Source organism: Zalophus californianus, chromosome 5, assembly GCF_009762305.2.
Source record: "Zalophus californianus isolate mZalCal1 chromosome 5, mZalCal1.pri.v2, whole genome shotgun sequence".
Lineage (NCBI taxonomy): Eukaryota > Metazoa > Chordata > Mammalia > Carnivora > Otariidae > Zalophus > Zalophus californianus.
In genome coordinates this window covers 105,129,751-105,148,294 of record NC_045599.1, presented here as the reverse complement: position 1 = coordinate 105,148,294, position 18,544 = coordinate 105,129,751, and the positions used below count along the sequence as shown (strand labels likewise).

Below are 18,544 nucleotides of genomic sequence, written 5' to 3'. Positions count from 1 at the left end.
TGGGAGGACAGTAGAAAGGGCTCTTTATAAGGAGTCATCCTGAGTTGAGTCAACCCCCACGTCATACAGACTGTGTGGCTGTCCCCTCACCTCTCCGAGCTTCAGTTTGCTCATAGGAAACAAGGCTGAGAATTCTGACTGACCTCCCAGGGTCATTGTGAGCATTAATGCCTGATCCAATTCCTGGCAGATGGTGGGCACTCCATCAAATCTTCCTGTAGGAATTGGCACAGTGTCACAATCAATACAATGAGAGCACTTTGAACATCAAAAATTGTCGTGTAACATTGAAACTGTTCCTTGGTGGAATGCCACAATAAGAAGCATCAATAAACTAAGGGTCCCCTTGAGGGTGCTGGGCACCCTGGGAGTGCTGAAAGGGGGAAAAAGGCTGAGGACAGGTAAGGACACATCGACAAAGATGAGATAAAGACCTGGCTCCTAAGAAAATCTGGTTCCGACGATGGACCCTGAGCAGGAATGACCAGTGGTTTAATCCAAGTCAGAATTGCGCTAAATCAAGTCAGACGGGCACAGAGTCAAAAGTAATAACCATCACCAGAGCACACAACAGGCACTAACCATGAGCCAAGAAGTGTGCTGAGCATTCCATACATACTGTCATTTAATCTTTTTACAACGACAATGTGATTTAGGCGCTTAGCCTAATTGACGGTAATGACGGCTTCCCGCGCAGTGAGATTGGGGCGATAGAACCGGATGCAGGGCGCGGGGGAGCGCTGTGGGTCGGAAACCTGCGAGCCCTGTCTGTAACGGGGGTGGTAAGAGCCATGTGCCTCCCTCGCCTTCTTGTCCTCTGCCACGGCAAACCTGAAAGCCACAGATGGACAGGGCACTGTCAGCAGAGGGCAAGGTCCCAGATCCCTGAGTTGCCTGATAGAGAAGAAATCCCTCCCCACGCCTGAGCTAGAAATAAACTTTTATGATGCTAACCCACTGAGCTCTTGAGGTTTATTTTTCACTGGAGCAGAGCTTGATTCATCCTGACCAAAGCAACAGCCAACGCTTATTGAACACTTGCTACTAAGGACTTTACACATATTTTTAACTTCATTTCATCCTCACAGCGGATCTCCTATTTGCATTTTATAAACAGTGAAAGCAGTATATTATCTGAGAATACAGTGAGGACGTGGCAGACCCTGAATTTGAACCCAGGCATTCTGATGCTAGAGCTGCCTTCTCCATCACTGCACTTAGCTGCTTCCCTACAGAAGGAAAGGATAGTTGAGAAGTTAAGGAACTTGCCCAAGAACTCAGAAATGGCAGCACCCTGACTCAAACCCAGGGCTGTCTGGTTTCACATTCTGTGAAAGTTGGCTCTCGTCTTTGCACTCCGGCTTTGCAGTCTGGGTCCGGGTTGATCCAGAGCGAGCCCTCTCTGGCTTTCCCTGGCTTTTCCACTCACTTTCCAGCATGTGGGATGTGAAAATGCTTTGTGCAGTGTGAAGGGCCGTGCAGACCTGATGGGTGGCACTTGCTGCCACTGTATGGGTGTGGCAGGGGCAGGGGCCATCTGGCTCGCCTTGCACTCAAATCCCTGTTAACACAAGAAGCTGCGGATGCTCTGGCCTCACAAGGACACAGCCCTTTCTCCGGGCAGCGTTTCCCACCACCACGAAGTTTCTCTGTGCAGGGCTTATGGAGCTCAGCAGCACCAGCATGGGCACTCCCTGGAGAGGCCATGAGTTCTGCTATCGACAAGCATATTGACTTTCAAAACCACAGTGTTGGAGCCTCGGGGCACTCTTTGACTCATATTTCCTTTTTCAGTCTATAATGCCACAGAGGTTCAGAGAGACAACCGGAAAGTCAGGCCCAGCCCTACCTGACTGGGTAATGAGGAGTGGACTGTGGCTTGAAGGGAAAGAAATGATAACACTAGCTAACAATCGGGGGCACGTGTGCCAGGCAGTGTGGAAATAATGTCATGGAATTCTCACAGTAATACTGAGAGAGGGCTTTTATCTGATCGTACAGGATGGAATATTGAGATTCAGAGAGATCTTGTGACCTACCCAAAGTCATACATCTAGGAGTTGGAAAATTATATTGGGTTCCTCTGGAACCAGGCATCTCAATTTGCTTGGCTTTTTCAATGTTGATTTGCCTTATAAATGCTTTTCTATGTGGGTTCACTTGACAGTTTTGCTATAATAAATAGTCCATTGGGGTTCTTACCTTGCAAAAAGCATTTGTAAATGTTAATTTATTTGATCCTCACAAAAACCTTGTGAGGAAGGGAGGATGTATCTATTTCCTAGTCAAGGACACTTGGACACAGAGAGGTAAGCATCTCACCCAAGGTTACACGGTGAGCAGCAGAAGAAGGACCTAAAATTTAGATGTTCTGACACCTGATCAGATGTCTTCCCATAACCCCACTGCCTCTTCTCCAAAGTCCGAGATTAGAAAGTGGCCAAGAGTATAGGCCTAGATATGGGGCCATCTTGGATTTGAGTCCTGGCTCAGAGCTCAAGAGCTGTATGGACCTGTACTATATTAAAGTCTTTCTGAGTCCAGGTTTCTTTAGCAATAAAGTAAGAAGAATAATAGTAATACCCACCTCATGGTTATTATGAGGATTCAGTGTAAATCCAAGTCAGTGTTCGATGGATGGAAGCTATTATTTTTCGTATGCTATAAAATCTCTTCATCTGAATGTTGCCGTCTGAGAAAGATCACATTGAAAAAATCCATCATGACTATGATAGAGCCTGAGACTCCTACCAGCTCATGTGTGTTTCATACTCTGAGATTTCCAGGGAACCTGACTTTGCCAATTTTGTGGATTCCATGGAAAATCATGTCATCCTGTTCTCTGGCTTCTGGCCCTTTAGGAGGAGAGGTTGGGGTTGGGCTGAATTAAAGACCCTACCTACGGACGGATGGCTTTACCGTCTACACAAGCTTGGTTGCTACTGCCCCTTTCAGCGGCTTCAGCTGCTTTCCGGATAACAGTGTTATTCTGTTTGGTCTTCTGGGAGTCCCACCAGCATCATTAATCAGAGCACCACGTTGCTTACTCGTACTGAAGTATCCTCACCGCCTCATCAATCATAAAAGCAGCAAAGGGTGTGCTTTGGATTTCTAAGGAAAGCTCCAGACAGCAACCAAAAGAAAAAAAAAAAATGTGAGGGGGAGGGGGAGCTTAATTATCAGCTGGTCCTCAGCCCATCACTCACGCTGGAAATGTCTTTACAGCTTTATTTGGGTTGTGTCTCTTTTTAAATCCTAGTAAACAGCCGTTAAGCTAAAAACCCTCATTGCTCGGCACAGGGAGCCCCACTGGTTTTCAAGCTATTATTTTAATAAGGCCTATTTTACAATTAAGGCACCATGGGCTTTAAATTACATATAAAATAAAATGTGGAAATTGAAGCATTAAGTGTGTGACTGCCGTTAGAGAAACAACAGCCGCTCTTTGTGGTAAAAGGCTGTCTGGTGTAAAAGGAATAGAACAGAAGGCTGGGGTTATGTACCACCATGATAATTAAAAAATATATATATACACATACACACCATGAGAAAGGTCTGTTCCGTCTTCTCCAGGGAGGATTTGGGGTCTTGACTAAATGGAGCTGCATAATAATAATAGCTATGACTATTATTAATAAGAGCAACTCACATTTTTTTGAGCATTTTGCTATGTGCCAGGCACCAGCTAAGAAATGTCTCCTGCCCAGTGTGGTCCTCACACCAAGTGTAATGGGGGAGGTGAGGGTTATAATTCTTATCCCCATGACCAAGAAGGACCTGGAGGCTTGGAGAGGAAGTCATCTCAGTGCTGAAGCCTCAGTGCAGGCAAGGGACAGAGCTAAGACCCAAACCCGCATCCCTGAGGAGGTGGTGTTGAAGGTCAAGCAGAGGAGTGAGCAAGGAGGAGCTGAGATGTGTGAGATGAAGCACAGTCTATGCTGTAGCCCAGTGAAGGGGATGCATTTAGTGACTTCAAAGAACTGAAGGGAGACCAGTGAGGTTGGAGGGTGGTGAGAGAGAAAGAGAGAGTGGCAGAGAGAGGGAGGGAGGGAGAGAGAGAGAATGGAATAAGACACTAGGATAAGGAGGCAAGCAAGTGTCGGCCTGATCATGGCTGCAACAATAAACAGGCTTTCTCTTCTAAGTCTTGGGAGAACTTCAGGCAAGCAAGCCCATGCTCCAGTTGTAAATAGATTACTTGGGCTGCTAGTGAGAATGGATTAGAAGTGGGCAAAAAGGAAAGTAAGAAGACTAGTCAGGAGATTGTCCCACTGGCCCAGGTGGCCTGAAAGAGGTGGCAGTGGACGTGGAGACTGGAGGGATTCCAGTGGAAACAGCAGGATTGCTGTCAACCACCCATCTCTCATCTGACTCCATGTTGTATTATGGTCTGGTCCTTGCCCTCCCAGGGGAGGGTCTAGCCACTCCCTCCAGCAAAACTCCATGTTCTAAACCAGTCTGCCCCTCCCTTCTTGGAGTATCCACTGGTTTCTTAAAGAGCTTTGCCGGTCTTGCCAGCTACCAACCCCTCCCTCTTTTAAAAAAATAAACACTCACACATACTCACATGTTGGTTTTTTTGTTGTTGTTGCTTTTTTTTTTTTCTTTAAGATTTTATCTTACTTATTTGAGAGAGAGAGAGTGCATGGGTAGGGGGAGGAACAGAGGGAGAGGGGGAGGGGAAGCAGACTCCCCACTAAAGGTGAGGCCATGAGGGGCTTGACCTCAAGACCCTAAGATCATGACCTGAACTTTTTTTTTTTAAAAGATTTTATTTATTTATTTTGACAGAGAGACAGCCAGAGAGGGAACACAAGCAGGGAGAGTGGGAGAGGGAGAAGCAGACTTCCTGCTGAGTAGGGAGCCCGACGTGGGGCTCGATCCCAGCACCCTGAGATCATGACCTGAGCTGAGGGCAGACGCTTAACGACTGAGCCACCCAGGTGCCCCCCCCAACACACACACGTTTTTAAGCTACCATCCACTCCCACCACCCTCTCTATGGTTGGCATTTAAGTCCAGGGTATTCAAAAAGGGTTAGAGGGTTATTCTACGTGTAAATGAACCACAGGCAAATCTGACCTGCTTGCCTCTGTGGGCAACTGTCAGCAGAGGTTGATGCACTCATTTGTCACTCATTTGCCTTTACAAAGCATCACAGTCCCACAGGCCTTTACAAAATAGCACTGAGGGATGGACAGTGCATCTGCCCCAGTGGCCAACGATACTCTGGTGGCAAGCCTTCATCCTTCCTCAGAAGATTAACCTCCTCTCCAAGGAACAGAGGGCGTGACCGGCTGTGTCATAGACTTGGAAGCTTTTCACTTCTTGTCCACAAAATCCAGCTCCTGGGTGGTACTGAGTCAAATTCATTAACATCTGACAGCTGTTCAGTGGCTTAGGGAAAATGACTTGCAGCTTCATGGTTTGATTCCCAGTTTGGCCCTTTCACAGCTAGAAGCTTCCTTGACAACCAGGACAGAGATCCTGGGATGGGGTGAAGGACCTTCTGAAAGGAGTGGCTCCTTTGAACTCTGCTTGCATTTCAGTATTAACAGGAAAGATTCAGAGGCCAACGCTGACAGGGTGGAGCTTAGAACCTTGCAAAAATGCAGTGTGTAGGGCTCTGTCTCCTAATGCCCTGCAAGTATATTGGGAAGACTCTAAGCAGAGAGATCTACTGACTTGTTTGTCAGGCCCACCTATGTAAAATCTTCCATTTGCAAAAAATGACTCTCTCACCCCCTCAATCCACATGCTTCTTGCGAGAGAAACCGTATTTTTTGCAATGGGCTTTCTGTGCTGGCTTCAGCTAATAGAAGACTCCCTCCCCTAGGAAAGTAGAATTAAGATGAAGGTCTCAGTGGAGCTGGTTTCTTGAACAAAGGAAATAGAATCCTACCAGCTGGGGAACGTCAGGTTTTCCTCCAGGTAGTGTTAGGTAAATGAGTGCCACCTACCACAATAGACAAACCCCAAATCTCAGTGGTTTTACACTGGAAGAGTGTATTTCTCATTCACACATGTAGGAAGGCTACACGAACACATGGCCTCCAGGTTGTCGTGGCAGGAGGAGAGAGAACTGGAGGATCACAAGGGGTGTTTTTAAGGGTCAGGTCTTACATCATTACCATTTGCATTCCCCTAGCCTGGATGAAATAAGATGATGCAAGCATAACTACAAGAGAGGCAGGGAAATGGAGTCTCTCTGCACTCCAAAGAAGAAGAAATGTTGCAGTGATTACATAGTATTGCTTCACCACATAGGTGAACCTGAAAACAAGGAAAGCCAGTCCCCAAAGAAAGGGGGAAATGAAGTAGGCATATGCTACAAACAGCCTTGTTATAAGGAAACTCCAGTGTGTCCTGAGGTATTTCAAGGGGTCTCTGCACTTACTACAAAGAGTAGCATACAAATACAGACTTTAGCATCCAGGGCACAAAAACACTTTAAAAGACTTGAAGATGACATGGCTCAAGGTCAAGCCGAACTCCTCCCAGTGATAAAAAGGTAAAGGTCTATACATTTCGAGCTCTAGGCTTCTAACCACAAATGACCTGGGGGACACAGGTGTCTGGTGCTGTGGAAGTCTGTTGGCTCACGTTTAAAAAGATAAAGCTTTTCATACCGCCAACTGAGAGCTTACCCTTCAAGGGAGTCAGGGTTTATTTATTTATTTATTTATTTATTTATTTATTTATTTATTTAGTGAAAGAGCACACTGTTTTCTTGCAAAGGTCATATTCTTTTGCATTTCAGACAGAGGGCTGTAAAGCAAGGAGGAAGCCTGACTCCAAGAAAAGAGCGAAGGAAGCAAATGCACCATCAACATCTGGACGGTGCAGATGGAGTGAGTAACAACCTTGGTGCTGGTGTCATGGGTGTCAGGAGAACCTCACAGGCTCCTATGGCTCATCCCTGAAACCCCATCCTAAGCACTTCATTTATTGCCATGGCTTCCTTCTAAGTCTTCCTAACCTCATCATCTTGCCCTCAACATTTCAAAGCTAGTGATTCCTGTCAAATTCCCCAGACTCACTCCAATCTGTTTCTTTCTGTCCTGCTGTATCCCTCTGTCAGCTCAGTTTGTCCTTGGCCTCCTCTTCCTCAAGGAAAATTCCACTCACCTTCCTTCAGCCCTCTTCAAAGCCATCCCTGTGCAGCCAAAGATGATCACCCTTCTTCTGTGGCACCATCACCTTTACCATTGCTCTATCTTGCATTTATTTCCTTCTCAGTCAGCCTCCCCTGGCCCTGTCCAAATCCCTAAACTTGAGCCTGGGCACTCCTTGAAGACAGGCTTTTTATCTTACTTGTATTTCACCTGCTATGAAGTCACCTGTTGTCTGACACATATGAACAAGCAAATAAATGAGTGAAGGAATGAATCTGTAAAAAGAGTTACCTCTAGGAAGGATAACCAATCAAGTTTTAGCAAATATGTAAGTGAGCACTAATCAACTGATTTGAGCTCTAGGGTGAACGAGGACAGTTTTTGTTACTGCTACTAGAGATTTTTTTTTTTTTTTCCCTCTCTGGCTTCACCCCGTGGAGCACTCAGGTTTTCAGTCCTCCTCTGGCCTTTGAAAGTCCACTTACTTCAAATTGGAAGTTTTCTGCTCTACCTTGCAATACAGTTTCCTCTGTCTCTTGCTCCCATACTTGTACATACAAACTCATTGATATATTTAATAGTATTAGAACATTAGAACCACTGGGGAATGGACCAGGCTTATCATGGCCATCAGTATCCCCAGTGCCTAGAACAGTACCTGACACATAGTAGTTTCTCAGTAAATGCTTGCTGAATTAATGAGAGAACCAACAGAGCAATTCATATGTGAAAAAAATTAAGTCCTTCCCATTAATATGCTATTAATTTCTTGGAAAGTAGTCTGGGTTTTTAGATAATATTTTCCCCTGTGCCCTGTTACAGGAGGGTGATAAATTGGTTTTATTTCACTTAAAACCCTGATCAGTTGGAACACTATTGATAAGAATTCAAATTTGGTTCAGTGGAAGAGGACCATGATTGATTAGTGATGCCTGTCTTGGAAAAAGGAGAAGAAAGTGGTGATGCATCTTTCATCCCCAAACTAGAGAAATTCCAGGGTAATACATAAATAATACTTGATCATGTAGTCCAAGCTGGAGACATCTGTACGAGAAAGAAATTAGGGCTGGAATGATCGGAATGTCTATAGTTCCCAGGTAACTTGAATTTGAAAAAAAATTGGTAAGAAGTTTTAAAAGAAATTAGTTAAAAAGTTTCAGTTGTATAAATAAATCAATTTTAATTGTCAAAGCATCAAAATATGAAACTGTAAAAACTATTCATCCAATCAGGTAATACATAGACTGAAGCAAGTGTTTGGGTGTCTTGGAACAAGTCACCTTGAGATTCTCTGTGGTATTCATTAGTGCCATTCATTAGGTATTTCTAATATGTCTTTTGCTAAGCATATGATAGGATTGCATTTTCTCTGACTTCTTTAAGTTGGGTGTGGTCATAAAACACATTAGCCAATGAAATGTGAGTGGAGCTGATATGGGCCTCCTTTAAGCAAAAACCTTTAAGGGCTAGTGTATGGTTTGCTCTTCCATCTCCTTCCAGAGCAACTAGCAAAGCTTGGAGATGGTAGGGCCTTCATCAGTCTGAATCCCTGACTGAGGACAGCATGGAGCAGAGCAAAGGCTCCAGCTGCTCTGCTGTGGACGTAGAGCATAAAACAAGAAAGAAACCTTTGTTAACCTTTTTAAGCCACTGAAATTAGGTATTTGTTAATTGCTACAATATAACTATGTCTGTCCTGACAGATACATTTTCCAAATTGGGAATTTGCAATATGTCATAGCACAAGGTAGAGATAAGACTAGTCAGTAAGGACCAGTTACTTGGCTAAGCATCCCCTTCTCTAAACTGTGGCTTCTGTTCATCTGAAATATTTAGGAAAAGAATCAATAGAGGGAGAAATGAAAGCTCTACCTCCCACTGCTCCCCGTCATGAACCTTGTGCTCCAGCCGAACAAAGCAATGCACTGTTCTTTATAATCACCCCCAGGCTTTCTCATTTCATGCCTTTGTTCCCACTGTCCTCTCTCCTTAGAAAACCTTTCTATCACCTTGTATCCAAGTCACTCCTGTCTCCCAAGGACCAGCCACAGTGCTGACTCCTCCAAATGTATCTTCCCACACACTAGGAGTGATGTCTCCCTCTTCTGAACTCACAGAGTACTTTACCATTTTCTCTCTTATTATGCATTTCATTGTCTACCATAAAGGTTTATTGGTGATTATATAAAAGACTAGATGGAGGGAGAAGAAAGGGAAAAGAGAAAGAGAAGGAGGCAAATTCAGGAAATTATGGGTGCCAAGGTAGAAGAAACATTTTCAAATTTAGGGAATTGGTCTTTGCGCCTCTATTTTATATTTTCAGCTTCCCTCCACAAGCTACTCCTTCTCTGTGCTGCCCCACTTTTCCTGTGCCCACCTATTGCCTCTTCCCAACTATGCCTTCTGATTAGTTATGATGGATTGATTGTTTCGATAAGATATATTTTTGCTAACAGGTGAAGGAACCTGTGATCCTTGCTGATTAAGTTATACATACTTCGATTGTTTTTCCTTTCATCCCTTGGTGGCTCATGACACATGTTGATGGCAATTCTACTGTTCCAGGATATACAATTTGAAAAATTAAAACCTTATCTCCTTTATTGGCCCTTTGGAAAGATACAAACTAATTTGCAGTGCCTGGTGCAAAATGAAAATCCTGCATCTGTTTTTCAAAAGTTACTGAGAATTTCAAGATGGCAACAATAGAACATTAAACTAGAGGTGAGGCCTGTCCAGGCATGAGGACCCTGTGTAACTGCACAGGCTGCATACCCATGAAGTCATCTCTCATGTGTGATTTGGGAGCTTTCAATGCCTTCAAATCCTACAATGTAGGTGGCAGCCAATTCCACCTATATATATAGATCTTCTCCAAACTGGCAACACCTTCATCCACCTCCTCCTATCTACTAGACGGTGTACTAACCATTGTATGAGGACATTGACTGCTAGGAATCCATTATCTAAGGAGTTTGACAACCTTCAAGAATGTAGCCTACTCATCTTTGTTCTCTGAGAGAAAATGGGATGCATTTCAGCATCAAAGCAGCAACTTCACTCAGCTTCTTCCCATTACCCTTCAAGATGCTGCCACGGATTGAAGGTTTATGTCCACCCCAAATTCCTATGTTGAAACCTAATTCCCAATATGATGTTATTTACAGGTGAGGCCTTTGGGAGGTGATTAGGTCACGAGGGTGGGGCCTTCACGAATGGGATTAGTGCCCTTATAAAAGAAACCCAAAGAGCTTCCTCACCTTTTTCATCTTGTGTGAACACAGTGATAAGACAGTTGTCTACAAATGAGGCATCAGGCTCTTATCAGACACTGAATCTGCTGGTACCTTGATCTTGGACTTCCCAGCTTGAGAACTGTAGGAAATGAATTTCTGTTACTTATAAGCCATTCAACTTATGTTATTCTTTTATAGCAGCCTGAATGGACTAAAACAGATGCCAAGGAAGAGTTTTGATTTGTCCTCATTTTCCTCTAACAGTTTGTCTGTGTTCATCTCCTAAAGCACTTATCTGTTTCTTGGCAGAGTTGAAAGTTTGCCCATATCTTCTAAGAACTGTGGTCTTGATGGCCAGGGAGTATGTTTTATTTTATCTTAAAAAAATTTTTTTTTCCTACCTAAATCAAAGGGAGGTTGAGAATACTTTTAGCTTATGTTGTCTAACTCCTCTACAGTTCAATTCCACATCAAGGTAACAGAGAAACTGTGGAATATTCTCCAGTAGGGCAGGCCAGCAGGAGTTCCCAGCATGGATCTGTGATGCTTTGTGATCCACTCACAGCTTTGGAGAGTACACCACACACAGGGGAGGACTAGTCCGCTCTGTTCAAAATTCCGGGAAACACCAAAAGATTGTTACAGGACCTGGAAGTCATATTGCTATTGTCCTTGGCCTGCCTTTGACAAACTAAGTCAGTAAGTTTGGTAAGTGAGTGTGCAGGGCAGATGAGGTCAAGGTGGTGGCTTCAGTCCCCACAGGGCCAGGACCAGGATGCTCTGGTTGGCTATCCTGTTCATTTACAGTCCATGTCTACAGTGATTAGACCAGAATCCGCTCTGATGGACTGGTACCAATATCATACCAGTGGTTATATTTTACTTACTACCATCCCTAGAACAAACCACACACCCATTTTCAATTTGGTATTTCCACTTTATACCAGTGACTGAGAATTACTGGAACACTTGTGTGCTGAAGCCAGCTCAGACCAGCTCATGCAACTCTTCCAGACCCCACAATCAATGATACAACATTAGCTTAGAATCAGGCATAGTGAGAGTATATAAACCACAGAAATCAGCACACACTACAAATCAGGGCTTATCTGCTTTTTTTTCAGAGAGCCAGCTTCTCAGCTTCATCATATGTCTTAGATGTATGAGAGATGTGGGTCTCATTGGTTTAGTTATTCATCCATTATTTCACCCATGATACAGTCAAAAACATTTATTGCTATATAACTTATCTCTCATATTATGGCATTTTCAAGAGTGAGGGGATACTATTAAAGATTGTAAGGACAAGCAGAGTAAATGAAGACTGTCTTGGGCAATCTAGAATGTGTTGGCACCATTTTGTATTGCTTCTACGCTCTGTGCTTGTTGTTGGGGATACAACAGCCATACGAGAGACAGGATCTCCATTCTTCTGACATTACAGCCTAGTGAGCTAAAAGAATATGTCAATAAATAGCATTATTTGCTGTTTCATCTTCCCTGAGTAATATCAAGAAGTTTAATCAAATACTATGAAAACAGCTACATAAAAACTGGTTTTATCTTAGTAATCTAACCTGAAGAAATTTTGAGTTATGACCACATAAAGCAATTTGGCTGTCCTAAAAAACAAACCATATAAACACTACCGTATTCCAAGTGATCACCCTGAAAGGCTGTATATTTATCACAGTGAGGCTGCCATTACTAGAACACTCAAGGCCCAAGGATATTTTGAGAAGTTTTTTTTTTTTTTTAAGATTTTATTTATTTATTTGACAGAGAGAGACACACAGTGAGAGAGGGAACACAAGCAAGGGGAGTGGGAGAGGGAAAAACAGGCTTCTTGCCGAGCAGGGATCCTGATGCAGGGGCTCAATCCCAGGACCCTGGGACCATGACCTGAGCCAAAGGCAGACACTTAACCAACTGAGCCACTCAGGCGCCCCTACTTTGAGAAGTTTTGAGGGCATCAGTCTTCATCCTTGTAGTATAGATTTAACTTTTGAATTGGACTGGAAGTCATCTAGAATTAAGTATAATGAAGAAAGAAAATGGCCAAGCGGGGTAGAACACTTTGGTTTACAACAGGGAATCATAAGGTCATGAGATGAAATTTCCCATGTGGTTACTTAAAGTGGCTTTAAAAATAGACACTTGCAAGAAAGCTTACAAGGTGAAGTTTGACTCAGTTCATTTATATAAGCATTCCGAATTTTTAAAATCACCCCAAGAGCTTTTGGCCTCATCTTATATAGCTCGGGTAATGAGGGAAAAGCAAAGCTGCCACGGAATGAAAAGATCCAGTTTGATATTTATGTCACAGATTCACAAAAATCTTACCGATGTAAATGTTTCAGTCTACTAGAAGCATTAAAACAGCTAGTCAAAAGTCAAAAGTAAATATGGTTAATCTTAAAACATTTCTGTGAAGAGAGAACGGTTGTTGGTTTACTGATCTTCAAAAGGTGCTACTCGTCACACAAATTCCTATTAGTAGAAACCAAGCTCAAGCCCAGGTCCTGTCTTATATTCATTCAATCAACATAGAGTGATGGAGCAAGCTCCCATGTTTCAGGGCTCAGCCCTGGGTGCAGGGCAGTGAGGGGAGTCGCAGGCTCCTATTTTCTTGGAAGTTAAAGCCCAGCAGGGAGAGATAGGCTTTGATCAAACAACATACAAATAAAAGGACAGTTTCAAGCTGCTGTGCTAAATGCCATGAAAGGCAAGTTCAAGGCCCTCTGAGAGAGTAGAACCCTCCTGAGGAAGTAAGGTTCAAGCCAGGATGTTAAGGATAAATAAGAATTGACTGGTTAAAGGGAGAAAACACACACACACACACACAAACAAACCAACACACTGCAGGAAGAGAACAGCGTGTGCAGAAACCCAGGGGTCGTGTTAGTATCAGGGAGTCATGCTACTTTGGGGATCGTGTGACCCAACTCCTCTTTTGATAAGTGAGGAGGGTGGAAAGGTCAAGTCTAGAGACCAGATGTCCAGACTTACCTCATTTAACATGTGTCTCAGCACCTTCCTGTGTTTTCTTGAATTCCAGATGTGTCTGGAGTATGCAGAGAACCTGAGGGCTGGGGGTGGCCAATAGGTGTTGTTCTTGACGTTAGCATCTGGGGATTGTGCATGCGCACGTGCACACACACACACACACACAGGCACATATACATACATCTATATCTGTGTAAACACTGAAAGAACACTGAATTCTACTCCTGGCCATATTGGTGCAAGTCACTATATCCTTCTATGCCTCAGTTTCCTTATCTGTAAAATAAGGACAAGTCTTCCAGTCTAAAGAATGCACTGGGTTTTAGAGAGGTGCTAATCTGATGGTTAACATGAAATCATTAAGTATACATAGTACATTGGTATATTATTATTAAGTAGCCAGAAAATTAAATGATGGTTTAGAGAGAACCCTTGTGTGGTGACACTATGTCTTTGCTTCCTTCTTTGCCTGTTAATCTGGAAATTCTTACCCCATATGGCCACTTGGTACAGGCTATAGAGATCTAGCACCATGAGAACTTCGCCACCAGGCCAGGCTCAAAGCTCTTCCAGGTAGGGTTCAGGGTCATGAGCTTTGGAATCAGAAAAACACAGATCACTGTCCTGGCCTGGTTACTTTCTAGCTCTGTTGTCCTTAGGAAAGCTACTTAATCTCTCTGATCCCCTCATTTGTAAAATTTGGGTACTAATATTTCCCTCATAGATTTGTGAGGGGTAGGGCCTATTTTTGGAGCCCCCTGAGACCCTGCCTGATACACAGTAAGCCTTAAGAAGCTGTCCTTGACAGGGCAATGCTTTGTTTCAAGGATCAGCCTTAAACATTGCCAAGCACCCAAAAGTCCTGTGCATCTGTTACACCATAATGGATCTGTCAATCTGTGAACTTTAAAGTCTTTTGGAGGTACAACTTGTATTTTCAATCTGTCCCATGTCTTTGAGTTGATTTAGTTGTTTGTTCATGCATCAAACATTTATTGAGCATCTACTATGTGTCAGACACAATTATAGGCACTTGGTATACATTGTGGACAAGATACACAGAAAGTGCCACTCTGGGCGAGGGAAGATAGATAATAAGATGTAAACACAACATATTAGTAAATTCTGTAATATGTTAAAAGTGATAATAGCTGTGGGGAGTAAAAGAGCAGTGTGGTTGTTCAATGGGTATAAGGTTTCAGTAATATAAAATGAGTAAGTTCCAGAGATCTGCTGTATAATATAGTGCTTATAATTTATACAGTATTGTGCATTTCAAAATTTGTTGAGAGGTAGACCTCATGCTAAGCATTCTTGCCACCAAAAACAAACAAACAAAACCCAAAAGGATACAAAGAAACTATTGAAGATGATAAATATGTCTATAACCTTGGTTGTGGTGTTGGTGTCATAGGTGTTTGAATATGTCCAAATTCATAAAATTGTATATATTCCTTATGTGCAATTCTTTGTATACCAATTATATCTCAATTATATATAGACACCATCTATTATATATTAAATTTTATATAACAAATAAATATCAATTATATATAAAGCTATTTACAAAGCAAGGAGCAGTGTAAAATTATCAAGAATGCCAAGGGTGGGGTCGCAGGTGTACTGTTCCTAGGTTGCTCAGGGTAAGCTTAATTGGATAGAGATTATCTCAGAAGAGATTTGTAGGAGGTGATAGAGTGAGCCTTGCAGCTATCTGGGAAGTCAGGAGGACAGAACATTCCAGACAGAGGGAAAAGGAGCATGGCTGACATGTGGGAAGAATAACAAGGAAGGCAGTATGGGAGGAGCAGTGTGAGCAGGGGGGAAAGTAGTAGGACAGGAGGCTGGAAAGTTTAAAGAAAGCCAGATCATTGAGAGCTTTGTAGGCATTGTTTAGACTCTGGATTTTACCTTGAGTTTATTCATTTGATGAACACATATCAGGTTTCTGTTTCATGGACAGCCACACATTAGAAGCCATGGTGGCTGGGAAGAAATCAGAAACTAAAAGAAATAACAATCAGTTGGTCCCTTTGCTATTAAAACTTGTGGACAATCTTAAAAAAATAAATAAAAATAAAACTAGTGGACAATCAAGGACACCTATTAATGCACCTTTTCTTTTGTTTATCTGTTCAACATATAGAACCCTTCCCTTGACGGTTGCCAGAACATAACTGTGAGAAAAACCAGAGAGGGTCCCTACTCACATGGAGCTTTCAGTCTAAAAAAGGGTCTCTCCATCTTGGCACTATTAACATTTTGGTCCATTTAATCCTTTGTTTTGTGTTGGGAGGGGGCTGCCCTATCCACGGTAGAGAATTCATCCCTCTACCCACTAGATGATAGTTACACCACTCCCAGTTGTGACAGTCAAAAATGTCACCAGACATAAATGGCCCCAAGAGGGGGCAGGCAAAATCATCCCTAGAGAATCACTCTTCAAAATGGAGTCGACTTTTGTCATTATTTTTGGCTGGTAGCAGCTAAACCTTTTCCCTGATATTTTGCAATCCTTTCACTTTATGAGATTTAGAGGCAGGCCAGTCTTTTTCCATCTACAGAATCTAAAAATGCCAGAAACTTGCTTTCAAGACTCCCCTGACAGTGAGGGCATGCACCTAAGCTTGGTCAATCGTATGTATCTACTCCTGAATAGAGCTGCAAAGATGCAGGAACTGTGGAAAATTCTTTGGCAGTGATGGTGAGCACAGCAAAATGTAATTTCCAGGAAAGCAGAAGAAGGATGATCCCAAGACCACCTGGTCCAGATATACAAGTTCCAGACAAAGTGCTCAATGCTGAAGGAAGCACTATCGTGCTCACACTATTTTGTGACAGGTTGTGGTTATCTTCCAGACTAGCAGTTTCTGAGCTTGGTTCCTCCTGGCATTTTACCCTATATCCTTTTGATAAATTATTTTTTTCTGCACAAGTCAGCCCCATTTAGTTTCTGTTGCTTGCCACCAAGAACTTTGCCTGAGACAGAAGATTAGATAGTAAAAGAACAATAGTTGATTTCTGAAGACAGAGACCCAAGAGGGTTGGTGTACACACCTTGGACACAATGAGGTCTTACTGACTAGTTGCCATTTGAGTGTTCTTGTGCATTTTGATATTTTAGCATCCTGCCCACATGGCCTTTGGGTTTTTTAAAAAGAGGACAGAATCTAAAGTCTTAAGTGCTCAGAGGCATTGCCTCAAGCCTTTCCTGGAAACTAATAATTGGGGAGAAAGGGGACAACATGCTACACTTGGAGACTTGGGTTGTTGCCTGACCTCAGAGGTCACCACTGAATCCCACCCACCCACAACCTCCAAACTTCCCTTGAACTACAAAATGACTGCAGCAATTTTTACTCAACTATTTTGGTGGTTTGCCTTGGACCAGTCAGGTGACCTTGTTGGTATCTCTACTGGTTGATAACTGTTTGACTATGGCTCTTCCTCAAACAGATTCCATGAAGAATTAAATTCTGATGTCTTAATGCATCCTTTGTATATAATGAGCTAGAGATTTATCAAATAATGATGATAATAATAAAGATTAAGAGCCAACACCAAGCACACTCCTGTGCCAGGGACTACTGTAAGTGCTGTGCACATACAACTCTTCGCTTAATCTTTGCCTTCACAATGTGAAACAGGTACTATTATTACCCCCATTTTATAGTTGGGGAAACGGAGGCACTGAGTGGTTAACCAGCTTGGCAAAGGTCACGTGGCCAATGAAGGGCAGAGGTGCGAGACTGATGATTGATTGATTGATTGGTTGACTGATGATTTAGAGACACCTACTCCTTTCAACATAGTGATTAAATCAGGCCTTGAAGCCATGGGTTCAGATGCCAGTTCTTTTCCTTACTGACTACTTTTAACTTCAGTTTTCTCACTGTTAAAATAAGTAAAAGTGTCTAGCTTCATAAGGATGTGAGGAGGTTAAATGAGTTATCACATATAAAAAAAAGTTAGCCAATATTATTATTATTTCTTCATGCACAACTCAGGCAGACCGACTCCAGAGCTTGTGTTCTAACTACTACACTGTATTGCTCTTCTTGCTAGATTGTGTCCTCAGTTCCTTAGCTGAATGGTTAATACATATTAAGCAGTTGATAAATACTTGATGAAAAAAAAAAGAATTAATGAATAATTGAATGAATTGGTGAAAGATGCAGAGTAGAATAGATCTGACCCTACTGGGTGGTATTTGGAAGGGAAATACAAACTCTTATTTCTTAGGAAACAAAAACAATCACTTATGCTTACTATCATTAATGGATCAAGACAGGCACCTTCCTTCAAAGGAAAATAACCAGCTTGTCTATCCTAAAGCAAATAGCAGGCCTTTGGACCTCCCAAACACTCAGAAGGGCTGGTCCCTCTCATACTTTCTCTTTGCCTCTTCATTCACAATCCCTTATCCCCCAGCCTGTGCTGTGAATTTCATGGCTGTAGCTTATGCCAGTAAAAAGCCTTTCATGCTCTGCTAATGTGGCATTTGTTTGGTAATATGCAGGAGAGAGCATTAAAAATAAATCCAGAAATGGCATCTTATAAATTTGGATTTTCTGTTCTCATAATTTATAGGAGTTCATGTTAGAGAGCACTGTCTTATGCATAAATACAATTTCTTTGTGAGCTGATGATGGAATTTATATCAAAGGGGGTCGAATATATACTTCATGAACTCAGCATCCGCTATTATAAGCTATTTCATGTATAACTGGAGACAAATGATCTCTCCCCCTGTTTATCTTAACTTAAAATTCAGTTGGTTTGCTTGAATTCATTTCCAAGGCACGGGAGTGGGGGCAGGGAACCCACGATTTATACACTTTTAATATAATCAATTCTAAACATATCTTTAGACAAATAATTTAAAAATCTATGCATCATGAAACACCTCTATTAATTTCAGGATACACAGTTTGGTGAATTTTGATGTGATTGTGGATTTATGTGTTTTTAAGATTTAAAAAAAAAAAATCCGTCCTCTCTTTCCTTCCCCCTCAGAAAGAAATTTTAACGGGAACATTTTGAAATAAAATCCCACAAGGAAACAATCCCCTTAGACAATTAAACTGGGAGAAGGTCCCCTGAGGGCAGACAAAAAAGATCCGTAAAAATAATTGCTGTGCTGGGTCTCTGCTGTATTTTGGCTGGGTGTAAGGAAAGACAGCGGGT

The 18,544-nt window shown here is 42.4% G+C and overlaps 1 long non-coding RNA gene across 1 annotated transcript in view; it reads left to right on the top strand.

Moving 5' to 3' along the window:
- The window catches only part of LOC113929963, a 405,324-nt gene that overhangs the window by 290,301 nt on the left and 96,479 nt on the right, over positions 1-18,544 (top strand). The window contains exon 3 of the long non-coding RNA XR_003522371.1: positions 6,761-6,851. This is a non-coding gene — a long non-coding RNA (uncharacterized LOC113929963). The remainder of the gene's footprint in view (positions 1-6,760; positions 6,852-18,544) is intronic.